Source organism: Aegilops tauschii, chromosome 4, assembly GCF_002575655.3.
Source record: "Aegilops tauschii subsp. strangulata cultivar AL8/78 chromosome 4, Aet v6.0, whole genome shotgun sequence".
In the NCBI taxonomy this organism is placed as follows: Eukaryota; Viridiplantae; Streptophyta; class Magnoliopsida; order Poales; family Poaceae; genus Aegilops; species Aegilops tauschii.
The window spans coordinates 10,661,692-10,675,131 of record NC_053038.3 but is presented as its reverse complement, the minus strand read 5'-3'; the positions used below and the strand labels follow the sequence as shown (position 1 = coordinate 10,675,131).

Below are 13,440 nucleotides of genomic sequence, written 5' to 3'. Positions count from 1 at the left end.
CTTTCTACGGTTGCGGGGTGCTGGAGTGGTGAGGAGAGCGGGATCAACAGTCAGTGCAAACACACGGGTCGTTTACCCAGGTTCGGGCCGCGCAGACGCGTAATACCCTAGTCCTGCTTTGGTGGTTGTATATCTGAGTTCTTGAGGAGCTCGAACTAGCTACAGGGAGCGTAACTTGTCCAAGAGTCTGAATCCTTCTCCTGGATGCCTTGGGTCTCCTTTTATAGGCAAATGGATCGCCACAGTGGCACCAGGAGGTGGCATCGAAGTACTGTGGCTGAGCTTATCGCTAGCCATTACAGGACAAAGCGCATTTAATGCGCAGCTTAGGTGTCCCGTTGCTTTACTGGGGACGGGGGTGAGGCCCGTCCCGTCCGTCGCCGCTCCTCCTTGCTTCGACACGCGCCCCGGCCAGCGATGCATGCGGCGCCATGTAGGCAGGCAGGCAGCTGAGGTGGCGCGGTGGTGGAACCTTCAAGAAGATCTGCACGCCACCACGTAAGCACGTGATGAGTTGGCGAAGGAGCCCTTCGTTGACACGCAGGTGCCTACCCGGCTGGTGGGCTAGCAGCTGCATGAAAACGGTGGTGGAAAGCTTGGCGGGCGCGGGCCTGGCTGTGGCCTCGCAGATGCTCCCGGCAAGGGCCTTGCCGGGGCCCCGGCAAGGGTCTTGCCGTGGCGTCGTGGACGTCCCCGGCAAGGGTCTTGCCGGGGGCCTTGTGGATTCCCTCGGCAAGGATCTTGCCGAGGCTCGTTGCATCTTACTCTTCTGATCAAGAGTGTTATTCTTGTCTTCACAAAGATCTGCATACCACCACGGAGGTGCCTCCCGAGCCCTGGCCCAACGCAATTGATAGTGTTGGAGACCGTGGGCTCAAGGGTGGCTCGCTCTGTTGGTGTTGGGGCGAGCTCCCCCGGCAAGGGTCTTGCCGGGGCTGCGGAGGCCGCCCCCGGCAAGGACCTTGCCGGGGAAACCTGCTTTGTCCCTCTGCCCTTTGTGGCCTTGGTCTTGGCGTTGCTTTGCTTCTGGGATTACCTCGGTTCACCTCCCTGGCCTTGCCAAGTTTGGCCGTGGCGCACGGCTTCGACTGCCCGTGCACAAGTAAAGGGGTCAAAAGGAGAGCCCCTACTTTTGTACACCGACACCGCCGTGGTTTGTATGTTATGTCGAACGGAAGGAGCTCGATAGCCCATTTAGCAATTCGTCCCGTGGCGTCGCGGTTGTTTATTATGTCGTTGAGTGGTACTTCGGAGGCCACCATAATCGAACACTCTTGAACGTAGTGTCGTAGCTTCCGGGATGCCATGAAGACAGCGTATGCTATCTTTTGATAGTGTGGGTATCGGGATTTGCATGGGGTGAGGACAGTGGACACGTTATATACCGGCTTTTGGAGCGGGAACTTGTGTCCGTCTGCTCCTCGTTCGACGACGAGCACTGCGCTTACAACTTGATGTGTTGCAGCTATGTAAAATAGCATAGGTTCGCCAGTATTTGGCGCGGTCAGGACTGGATTGTTGGCCAATAGGGTCTTTATTTCATCCAGTCCGGCCGCGGCCGCGTTCGTCCACACGAAGTGTTCGGTGCGTCGAAGAAGGCGGTAAAGAGGTAGTGCCTTTTCTCCTAATCGGGAGATAAAGCGGCTTAAGGCCGCCACGCATCCAGTTAGTTTCTGGATATGCTTGAGGTCTGTTGGGATAGCCAACATCGACAGAGCTCGGATTTTTGCCGGGTTTGCTTCGATTCCTCGATTGGAAACGATGAAGCCGAGCAGCTTCCCGGAGGGTACACCGAAAACACATTTTTCCGGGTTGATCTTGATGTCGTATGTTCGGATGTTGTCGAACATGAGTCTCAAGTCATCTATTAGAGTTTCGACGTGTCTTGTTTTTATGACCACGTCGTCCACATACGCCTCCACTGTTTTGGCGATTTGCTTCTCCAGGCATGTCTGAATCATACGTTGATAGGTTGCGCCGGCATTTTTGAGCCCGAAAGGCATAGTGTTGAAACAAAAGGGACCATATGGCGTTATATAGGCCGTTGCGGCTTGGTCGGACTCCGCCATCTTTATTTGATGGTATCCGGAGTATGCGTCGAGGAAACATAGTGAGTCGTGTCCTGCAGTGGCGTCGATGATTTGGTCAATGCGAGGGAGGGGGAAGGGATCCTTGGGGCAGGCTTTGTTGAGGTCTTTGAAATCGACACATAGGCGCCAGGATTTGTCCTTCTTTGGTACCATTACCATATTTGCCAGCCAATCCAGATGTTTTATATCTCTGATGAATCCGGCCTCAAGTAGCTTGGCTAGCTCTTCTCCCATGGCTTGCCGTTTAGGCTCTGAGAAGCGCCGAAGAGTCTGTTTGACTGGCTTGTATCCTTTCAGTATATTGAGGCTGTGTTCGGCCAGCCTGCGTGGGATGCCCGGCATGTCTGAAGGATGCCAGGCGAAAATGTCCCAATTCTTGCGTAGGAAGTCTCGCAGTGCGGCGTCCATTGTGGGGCTCAACTGTGTCCCGATGGAAGCTGTCTTTGTGGGGTCCATTGGGTGGACCTGGAATTTGACTATCTCGTCCGCAGGCTTGAATGAGGTGGACTTGGGTCGTTTGTCGAGTATCACGTCGTCCCTGTCCACTGTGGCGCGCAGCGTTGTTAGTTCTTCGGCCGCTAGGGCTTCGGATAATGCTTCCAGGGCTAGTGCGGCAGTTTTATTTTCGGCGCGGGGTGCGACGTCCGGATCACTGGCTAGAGTGATGATTCCATTTGGTCCGAGCATTTTAAGCTTCATGTACCCGTAATGGGGTATAGCTTGAAAGCTCGTGAATGCGTCCCGCCCTAAAAGGGCGTGGTATCCGCTGCTGAACGGGGCCACTTGGAACGTGATTTCTTCGGACATATAATTCTTCGGGGTGCCGAATACCACATCGAGTGTGATTTTTCCCGCACACCGTGCCTCCCGACTTGGGATGATTCCTCTGAAGGTCGTGCCGCTTTGCTCAATGCGGCTTTTATCAATTTCCATCTTGTTGAGCGTTTCTTCATAGATCAGGTTTAATCCGCTTCCGCCGTCCATGAGTACTTTAGTGAGCCAAAAGCCGTCCACGATTGGGCTAAGGACCAAAGCGGCCGGTCCTCGGACTGTCTGGAATTGAGGTTCGTCACTGGCACTGAAGGTTATAGCAGTGTCGCTCCACGGATTTATTTTTGCCACGTGGCAGATTTCAGCGAGATTTCGATGAGCTCGCTTGCGCCTATTATTTGAGGCGAAAGTCTCGAAGACTGTCAGGACCACATTGTCGTCTTCGGCGGGATGTTGCTCTGCTTTATGGTTTACAAGAAGATCCTCGCCGCTTTTTGCTACCTGCCGGAGTATCCAACATGCTCTAAGGCTATGCGTTGGCGTGGTATCCGGCGTGCTGTGAATTTTGCATGGCCCATTGAGCCATTCTTCCAATATGGTTCCATGTCCTGGAGTGAGCTTTTGTTTTTTTGGGAATTGGATCGGGTAACTTACGAGAGTTTGCCCTTTTAGCTCGGACGAAGGGTTTAGTGAGAGCAGGATTATCCCAAAAGTCTGTTTGGGTTTTCCAGGCGCTTTCAATCGCACAGTACTTCTGTACTATGGCTGCTAAGTCGGCAAAGTGTACTATGTCACGGCGACTTATAGCATTAAGTATCCCTTTGTTCGTGCAATTTTTGCAGAAAAGTGAGATTGCGTCTTCCTCGCGACAGTCCTTGACCTTGTTTATCACAAGGAGGAATCTGGCCCAGTAGCGATGTACTGTCTCTTGGGGCTCTTGTCTGATATGGGAGAGACGGCATAAGTCTGGGTGGGTGGGCGTAGTTAAATCCGGATTCTGATCCGATCTAACACCCAGGGGCAGAGGAGCTTCCGGGCTTGGCAGCTCGGGCTCCGGGATGTTGCCCAATTTTTCTGGCCCGTTGCCCGATTCTAAGTTCGGGGTCTAGGTCATGTCCTCCCGCGAACGGGTATCCGGCTCAGAGAGCTCGGCAATCCGGACATTGTTCGTCCTCAAAGTAGAGGGATAATCCAAGTGTGGCTCTTCCACTACCGCTATCTCATGGGTGACTGGTGGGGATTTAATATCCCTTTGGTCGGGTTTAAGCCCAATCCGATCATAGTCTGTAGCGACTCCCAGAGCGGCGATGCGATCCAGGAGCTCATTAAGGGAGGAAAGCTCCACTGGATCCATCTGTTCGGCGAGTTCCGAATTGACGTGGAGGCTGTTTTTGATGACCCGAGAAGTCATCGTCGGCGCGGCAGGCGATCGGGCGGTCATGACGAAGCCGCCTAGTCGGAGAGTTTGGCCTACCGCCAGGGCTCCCCAAGAGGTGATGTTGTCCTTGACAATGAGATAAGCCATCAAGCCTTGTTGCGACGACACAGAGGAACTCTCAATGAAAGCACCAATGTCGGTGTCAAAACCGGCGGATCTCGGGTAGGGGGTCCTGATCTGTGCATCTAAGGCTAATGATAACAGGAGGCAGGGGACACGATGTTTTACCCAGGTTCGGGCCCTCTCGGTGGAGGTAAAACCCTACTTCCTACTTGATTGATCTTGATGATATGAGTATTACAAGAGTTGATCTACCACGAGATCGTAGAGGTTAAACCCTAGAAGCTAGCCTATGATGATTATGATTATCCTCTACGGACTAAACCCTTCGGTTTATATAGACACCGGAGGAGGCTAGGGTTACACAGAGTCGGTTACAAACAAGGAGATCTAACATCCGGATCGCCAAGCTTGTCTTCCACGCAAAGGAGAGTCCCATCCGGACACGTGTCGAAGTCTTGAGTCTTGTATCTTCACGGTCCAACAGTCCGGCCAAAGTATATAGTCCGGCTGTCCGGATACCCCCTAATCCAGGACTCCCTCAGCGGCCGGGGGGCGAGGAGGACCCTTCTTCTTCTTCTTCTTCTTCTTAGCGCCCTGACACCCCCGGTTTCCATTGCCACCGTTTGATGGCGGGAATGCGGCTTGGGCGCGCGGGGGCTGGTAGCGCCGGGCAGCTGTGGCGGTGGAGTCGGAGGCGGGGGGCTGTTGACGCGGAGGGGAGGGCGATCTGTCCCGCCGACGCGACGGGGAGGGGGATCGCTGACGGGAGGACAGCCGGGCCTCCCCAGCCGGCGAGCGGCCGCAGTCACGCGAATCCGCCCGAGGATACGCCCTTCGCACCGGCGAGCGGGAACGGCGGTCGTCACACGCTAGGGACCGACGGGACTGGCGGGGGGAGGATCGGTGGGAGTCGCGGGAGTCTCGAGCGGGGGAGCGCCGGGTCGGGCGGGAGGAGAGCTGGTTCCTGAGGTCCGCCTCCCGCCGGAGGCCGTCAGGGGAGGAGCAAGGCGGATCCCGGCGGTCTTCCGCGGGGCGCTTGGGGCGGGCCTCATCATCGCCCCAATCCCGGGGCATGGCCGGCGGGGGAGGGGGGGCGCGAGGTGGCCGCTGGAGTCGGCGAGAGGGGCGGCTGGGGCGCGTCGGGGAGGGGCGCTGGAGGCGTGGGACGGGAGGAGCGAGGAAACCCTATCGGGGGCCAGATGGAGCGCCGAGCCGGGCCAGTTGCCACCAAAGGGTGATGCTAGGCCGAACGGGGCGAAACCAGGCCAGGAGGCCGGCCCACGGAGCGGCCAACGGCCCGCTCCCCACCCAGCGGCCCAGCGGCCGAAGGCTCTGGGGTGGGCCCAACGGAGTGGGCTACGGGGCGGCCCAGGACCAGCGCGGCCTGGTACGACCGGCCCGGGGCAACCAGGCGGGGCACAAGGGTTTCCCCGAGCGCCGCCGCGGTGGCCGCCGCCGGGGCAGGACAGGGGCGGCGCGGCCAGGCCGGGGCACGCCGGCCAGCAGGGGACAGGGAAACGGCGGCGCCAAAGGAGGAGATGAACGGGTGAAACGGAGATCGCCTGAAGAGAACGGCCGAGAGCTCCGATGAGGGCGCCGGCGACGAGCTGGCCGGAGCGGAGGAGGACGACGCCGGCGTAGTGGGCCTCCAGGACGAGCGCGCGGCGCCGCGGTCTGCGCGGCCAGCGACATCCCAGCCACCGGCGCGGCGACTCCGGCGGGGAGCCCGAGACCCCAAGGGGGCACCTTTCGACCCCATCGGCAACGGCGCGTCCGACGGCCGGCGGCGGCGCCGATCGACCCCGCGGGCGGCCGAACTCCCACCCCTGGGAGTAAGGCCACCGGCAGAGTCGGACCGAGGTAGCCGGACCGGGGCTTTTGGGGGGGGGGGGGGGACGCGATCCCGACAGGCGACGGGGCGCCCCGCGGCGACGTCGTCAGCATCGGCGAGGTCCGCCCAGATGACGCGCGCCGTGCCAGCGGGGGGAGTCGACGGCGGGGCGGGCGAGGGGGGCACCGGCAGGCAGGCCGTGGGCGAGGCAGGGGACGGGGGCTGGGGCGGTGGCGGAGCCGCCGGATCGCCAGGGGCGTCGCCAGAGCCAACGGGCGCCTCCATCCTCGCAGGGAGATCTTCACCGGATTCCTTTTCACCAAACTCAGAATGACTGCTGTCCGGTTGCCTATCGACATCGACCAGTTCTATTGCCCCCAAGGAAACGGTCCACCACGGGTGAAGCATCCCGTCCGCACCACCACTTGATCAATGGTTGCCTTAAAGAAAGAAGGGGAAAAATGCTGAAACTGAACGAAACCCTATATATTGGTTTTGCCTTTGCAAGATGGTGGTGTGGCCATAACGGACCCGCGATTCGTCGACATCCAGGGGACGTCCTCAGAACGAGAGACCATCAAGATCATGTGCAGCAAGAGTGTGCCGTGCCACGACATCTAGCCCAAAAACGTCAACCTCTCTTGGGCCAACCACATTGCCCCAACACAAGCTCTTGTTCAGAATGCCAATGGAAGCGTCACGAGAATGGTGAAGCCACAAACACAGTACGCTGGCAATTGATCACAAGTCGTCAATGGACATATACGACTAGGGAGCGGTGCTATGCTTACCTTACATGAGCGCCATGCAAGGCAGGCTAGAGCTAAAATTATATTTGTTCAAATGATGGTCAACGCCATCTCATATCGTCATGCCTACATCTTCTCAATGTACTGTATGACCAACTAATACTATAAGAGGTGTTGTCTATGGCAGCAACTCAGATTTTAGAGTGTCTCGCGTGATTCCGATTCCGACGACGGGCCAAACACCATGTACGGGTTGCTCGCCACGTTGCTCGTAGGCGAAGTCCCACATAAACCTAGCTGTGGAAAAAGAATCATTCTGAGCAAAATGCCATTGTATGACGAGCAAAATGCTAGCTCTAAACCATGTGCAACAATAGTGGTCAGGGGATTGATTCTTACTGGATGATGGGCAAAGATCTTGAATCCAAGGACAATATTCTCTATAATAAGATGGATAACCTCTTTGATTTTAGCACCAAGCTCTTTGTAGAAACCAGCCTTCTTACAAAGTTGGCCACTGAGCAACAAAGAGAAATCTTTGTGATGTGTCATTTCAAGTGTATCGGTCTCGCATGCAAGGCGGAGGGATCCAAGAAAGCTAAGGAGGAAGGAACCTCTGCCAGACCCAATCGGAAACAGGTATTTAAACCTCCTTTTGATGTTTGTAGTAGGTGGAGCCTAGTACAAACATACGTGCTACATGCATTTAAGGACAGTATAACCGCACCTAACCCCTGCCCTCACAGCGATTTAAGTTTTCGGCCGTCCGTTTTCGTTTTTTTAGGAAAAGCCGTCCGTTTTCGTGATTTGGGCGTTCCTGGCCGTCAGATCTGAGGATGGCGCCACGTCTGCCGTTTCCTGGGCCGACTGTCCTGGGGGACGCTACTCCGGGAGAAAAAAAATCGCTGGTTTCTGGTTGATTGGGCCAAACGAACCGGCCGAACAGGAAGCGGTAGAATAGAGCCTTTGCGTGGTTCCCGTTCGTGGGTCGACTCCCCTTCCGTCCTTGAGCGGCCACCCCTCTAGACTCGGGAGACGAACCTGTAGCGCGGCCGCCCCTCTCAACTCGAGCGACGAACCTGTAGCGCCGCTGCCGCCGCCATCCCCGCTGCTCCCCTCACTTTTCAAGTATGTCCTCGTCGCCTCTTATCCTCCTCACTGCTGCAGCGCATCCTCTTCTCTCCTCGCCATGTGATTTACTTGAATTCCCCAACGGGGAAACCCCTAGCTCACGCCTCACGGTTGTGTGAGACAAGGCAAAGGTCACGAGCACCTCCTGTCCTGGTGGCCATGGACACGAACAGGCCAGGTCCTCGAGGGCGATTGGTGCGGCCACCCCGACCCCTAATTCCAAGGGGGGCATCTATACTATCCTACCGAGCCCTAGCTTCCGACAAGCGTCGCCGCAGTGATGGTGTTCATGGGACGAGTTCGTCGACAGATTCATGCAAGCCCTTCTGCTCCGGCCCCAATACTGTATGCTTTGATCTCATCCTTCCTTCCCAAATTCTCATCTCATAAGCCATGCTCAGTTTCTCATTAATGCATCTTAATCTAATCGGTTATGTGTTGCCCATGTAATCCATAATCCATAATCTTGATGTGAAATTTCAGGGAAGGATTAGGCAGAGTAACAGTAAAACCAATAAAAAGGGTGAGGCAGGACCGCAGGAGGCACTTATATCTTGTTTGAACTTAGTTTGCTTTAAAAGTATCACAATTGGAATTGCTGGGTAAACAATTGACTGAACCTCGATACCATTATGCAGGTATGTAGAAAGTGTGCGCTATTGTTGGACTATATTTTTCTGGTACAGAAATGCGAAGTACAGTTGCGACAGAATCATTATTCCTATGACAATCAAATCTTGATATATTTTGTGTGACAAATCTTTACAGAAAACAGATTGCTCACTCAAACCCTACGACCACGACCAAGCCTATGTGTGACGCCTGAACTCCAAGCTCCAGGATTACTGTGCCTATGTGCGGCGCTATCTTACTTCAAGATTTCAAATGTTCGACCACTAGGCGGCCACATTATTTAAGGTAATATGAGAACCTATAAAAATAAGGTGATACTTATAAATTACTCCCTCCGTCCCATAATATAAAATGTTTTTGCAGTTCAAATTATTGGACAGAGGTAGTATTTGATATGAATGTATTATTTGACCACTCACCTTTTGGGCGTCTCGGATTTTCGTTTCGCCGAGGGCCTCTGGAATCTCAGGACAGCCCTGGAAAACGAATATTGAATCTAACTTTTCCCATGACTTATTTGAGAGAAAAATCACAGGTATGTAAGGTATTGTTACTCTGCCGATGTAACTGTACTTCTTGAAGACATATAACATAAAAATTGTTTATCTAGACCCATATGATTTATGATTGGGACAAATAGCTGACCATATGAGCCTATGGTACTATCATACTAATCTATTTCCAGTTTTTGCCGCATTGTATTAACCTTGCAGGTGGATTTAACATTTTTATAATCTGCATCCGCACTAAATTAACTGCAGACAGGCATAGTCGTAGAAGCCCCATGAATATGTATATAGGCAAAGTAGTGGCTGTGTGCCCATGCAGCTACAACAACCCACATGATTTTTCACAATACTCAAATTTGTGTGAATATTCAGGGATATGATGCATTTTCTCTAGCTTGAAAAGCCAACTGAGTACATGAGTGTTACTCCGCTAAACCCTATGCCGTGATGTGCTTTTGGGAGGTATACTTCGTTCTTGCTTCGTACATGCGGCGGTATTCCTCGCATCATTGTTCAATGCCTATTTTTATGCTCTAACTAACTCATCTCCTTTAGTTTCTGGAACATGTTGTTAACTTAATCCTATTCACTATAGGTGCATGGAGCTTAATTGGATTACATCACCTTTGTGGTACAGATGTATGCATGAGATAAGCTGGTTTTGGTCGGTACAGCTGCAATGTTTACTATTTAAGTCCCATTTACCAGTATATCTGTTTTTTGTATGTTGGACCACTGATTGCTACACTTGGCAAAAAATTCACATTAACAACAAAGCCTGGTAAGGCATCGTTCGAGGGAGTGCAGGAGGTGAAACCCATCATTACCATCATCCTCTCTGTCTAGAGCTGGTACGATGTATACACAGTTTGACGAGATTCATTGTTACTAGAAGCATATGCGCGCTTTGCCGTGCCGTTTTTCATTTACATGACAAATATACAAAGTTGTTTATTTGCACAGTCATGGTGATCGATATGACAAATAGTTCGATGTCTTAGTAAAAAAATCAATAGTCTTGTATTAGTAATAACCATAAGTGGGCTATTGCCTTACCTTGGTCCATCCATGTAATATCAAAGGATGCATGCAAACAAAGTAATGCAAAGTGGCGATGGTATTTGGACGGTCGTTGGAATGGGAATCGTCTGAGACACTCTAAAATCTGAATTGCTGCCATAGACGGCACCTCTTATAGTACTAGTTGGTCATACAATACATTGAGAAGATGTAGGCATGACGATATGAGATGGCGTTAACCATCATTTGAACAAATATAATTTTAGCACTAGTCTGCCTTGCTGACGCTCATCTAGGGCAAGCATAGCACCGCTCCCTAGTCGTATGCGTTCATTAACGACTTGTGATCAATTCCCAGCGAGCTGTGTTTGTGGCTTCACCGTGCCCGTGACGCTTCCATGGGCATTCTGAACAACAGCTTGTGTTGGGGCACTGTGGTTGGCCCAAGAGAGGTCGACGTTTTCAAGGTAGATGCCGCGGCACGGCACGCTCTTTCTGCACATGATCTTGATGGCCTCTCGTTCTGAGGACCTTCCCTGGATGTCGATGAATCAAGCGTTCGTTGTGGCCACACCACCATGCATCCTGCAAAGGCAAAATTCATAGAGTTTCTTTCAGTTTCAACCATTGTTCTCTTCTTTCTCTAAGGCGACCATTGATCAAGTGGTGGTGGGGACGGGTCCCTCACCCGTTCTTGATAGTTTCCCCGGGGGCAATAAAACTGGTCGATGTCGATAGGCAACCGGACTGCAGTCATTGTGAGGTTAGCGTGAAAAGGATCCGGTTGCTTTGCCTTGCCCTCCCCGCATTCATAAAATCATACCATATGTATTAGGGGATATACATACACCTATACTATATATGGTTTGTAGGTAACCTATGTATGATATGTATATGGAACATGCATGTGTATGCATGCCACCATCAGTAAATATCTTTAAACACATGTAAATATCTTTAAACACATGTACGTACTAGTAGATGCATGTTGCCTGCCACGATTTGATCCTCACACCGGCCGTCCTATTGAAGAAGCTACAGTTGGATACTGTAATTCTTTCCACCAGCGCTGGGCCGTCACTAGCACCTCTAAGGCTTCCCACACTTACATACATAAAAATACATAGTACATACATAGATAATAAGGTAAAAAATACACCCGCAAAAAATATATTATATGTATGTATGTATGTATGTATACCTGATGCCATGGCCAGGCCCGCAGGTGGTGTTAGTGATGTTAACATCGGTAGTTCCCAATAGAATCGACACACAATCATCACCTGCACTCACTCATCGGTGGTGCATATTCGAGGCCAGACAGAGTGCAATATATACTATCTGAAGGAAGGAGGGGGTCGTCGATCTGTACATACCGGTGTGCATAGAGCAAGACGAGATGTTTACATGGTTGGAGGAGCCCATGTTGATCCCATTGGTGTTGGGGCTGTCGCTAGGCGACGTGATGGAGACGTTGTGCACCTGCACCTGCCTGCAATCGTACAGGATCATGTTCTTGTCGGTGCTGTCCTTGAGACGTATGTTGGTCATCCGTAGATTGTTGCAGTGCGCGGATGACAACGACTGCAAGAGGCTATTTTCCATGTCTCCTCGAACGCGTTTCGGTGCGCAAACAAGAAAAATATTAGCTATCTAAATCTGATGGTCAACATACATACATGATGACGAATTCAGAATCATACATAGGTCAAGGTTACGGTGTTCCGCTGTGATCTAACTGCGACCATTGACACAAGGAGGAGGAGGAGCACGAAGAAGGAGACACGTCCCTGCCGTTTTCAAGATAACATATACAGCTGATCAGAATAAAATCTACACATGAATGAATTTATACTTTTGATTGAGCTGATCATGAACAAAACCTACCCATACCATGGTTGGTAGTACTACCAATATGATCAACAGTGACACAATCTAGCAGAAGAGCTAGATAGGGATGATGCTATGCCGCAATGAACTGTTGTAAACAACCAATCGTGTACGCATATTTATATACACTGTAAATAAATGGGCGAAATCAATATGATGTCTTCCCTTTTTTCTCTCGGTTTGAAAAAAGGGGTATATAGCTGTGTGCGAGCATATGTGTGACCCGAAAATGTCATGCGATTATTTCGCACAGCGATGTGCATTTGTGTGTTGACTCAAATACGACCAGCGTAATTGATTCACTACCAAAATTTGTTAGCCAACGTGTTGGCAATGGCAATACTTGCCAATAGTTGATAACTTTATGTTAGGATGGTAAAATTATAAAATATTGAAATGTCATTTTTTTGCATCAAACCAATCAGAGGTTAGACGTCATTTTCATTTTCATCAATCATCAATCTTCTTCGCCATCATCATCAATCATCAATAATAATCATCATCATCATCATCATCATCATCATCATCATCATCATCATCATATATAAAAATTCCTAAATGAGCAGATCCAATTGATCTCGGCCCTCAAACCATGTCAATCCAATGGCATAGATTGTTCTAGTGGTGAGCACTCAACATGTTTAGCATGCAAATAATATTACCAAATGAATTTCGCATCGGTACAACCCCCCCCCCCCCCTCCCCTAGAATAGACCACTTTAGCAGCGATTAATTATCTATAAACATGCATATGCATATTTGGGCTTAACAGAATGATGTGTGTGTGTGTGGGGGGGGGGGGGGGGGCCCTGCTGGCCCCTGTCTCCGCCACTTGGGGTGTACCAAAGCAATTGCTAATCACATAATTAACGCATAATTGATTTCCTACGTAATATAAACATGCAATTAACTCGAACTGGTTTCCTACCACTAATATTAGTGCAAAGTTAGTACAAAGATGACTCACTTATTTTGGGACAGGGACAGTAGTTAATTTGTTCTCTCTAATACGTGCATTTTTTCAAGATGTCATCGCGCCCCACCATACATGGCTTGAGTGAAGAGGATCGAGTGACTGCATGCATGCACATCTTGGAGGTCTCTAAAGGTAAAATGCACAGCTTGGATGGCGAGCCCTGTTTGTTAGCATCTTCTAAGCTAATGTGTCATATTCCCCCATCACGCATGAAGAATGTGTTCCGTCAATTTTTTCGAAAACCCTTATAATTTATATTCCTGCAAGAAAAAAAACACATGCAATATACTCTAGGCAGAGGAATGCAGAGCAATCTGAGGGGATCCCTTATTTGACGAT

At 51.2% G+C, this 13,440-nt stretch overlaps 1 pseudogene; it reads right to left on the bottom strand.

The window, feature by feature from the left end:
* Positions 1 to 10,582: 10,582 nt before the first annotated feature.
* LOC109786527 (polygalacturonase QRT2-like) lies at positions 10,583 to 11,873 on the bottom strand (annotated as a pseudogene).
* Between the last annotated feature and the right edge of the window lie 1,567 nt (positions 11,874 to 13,440).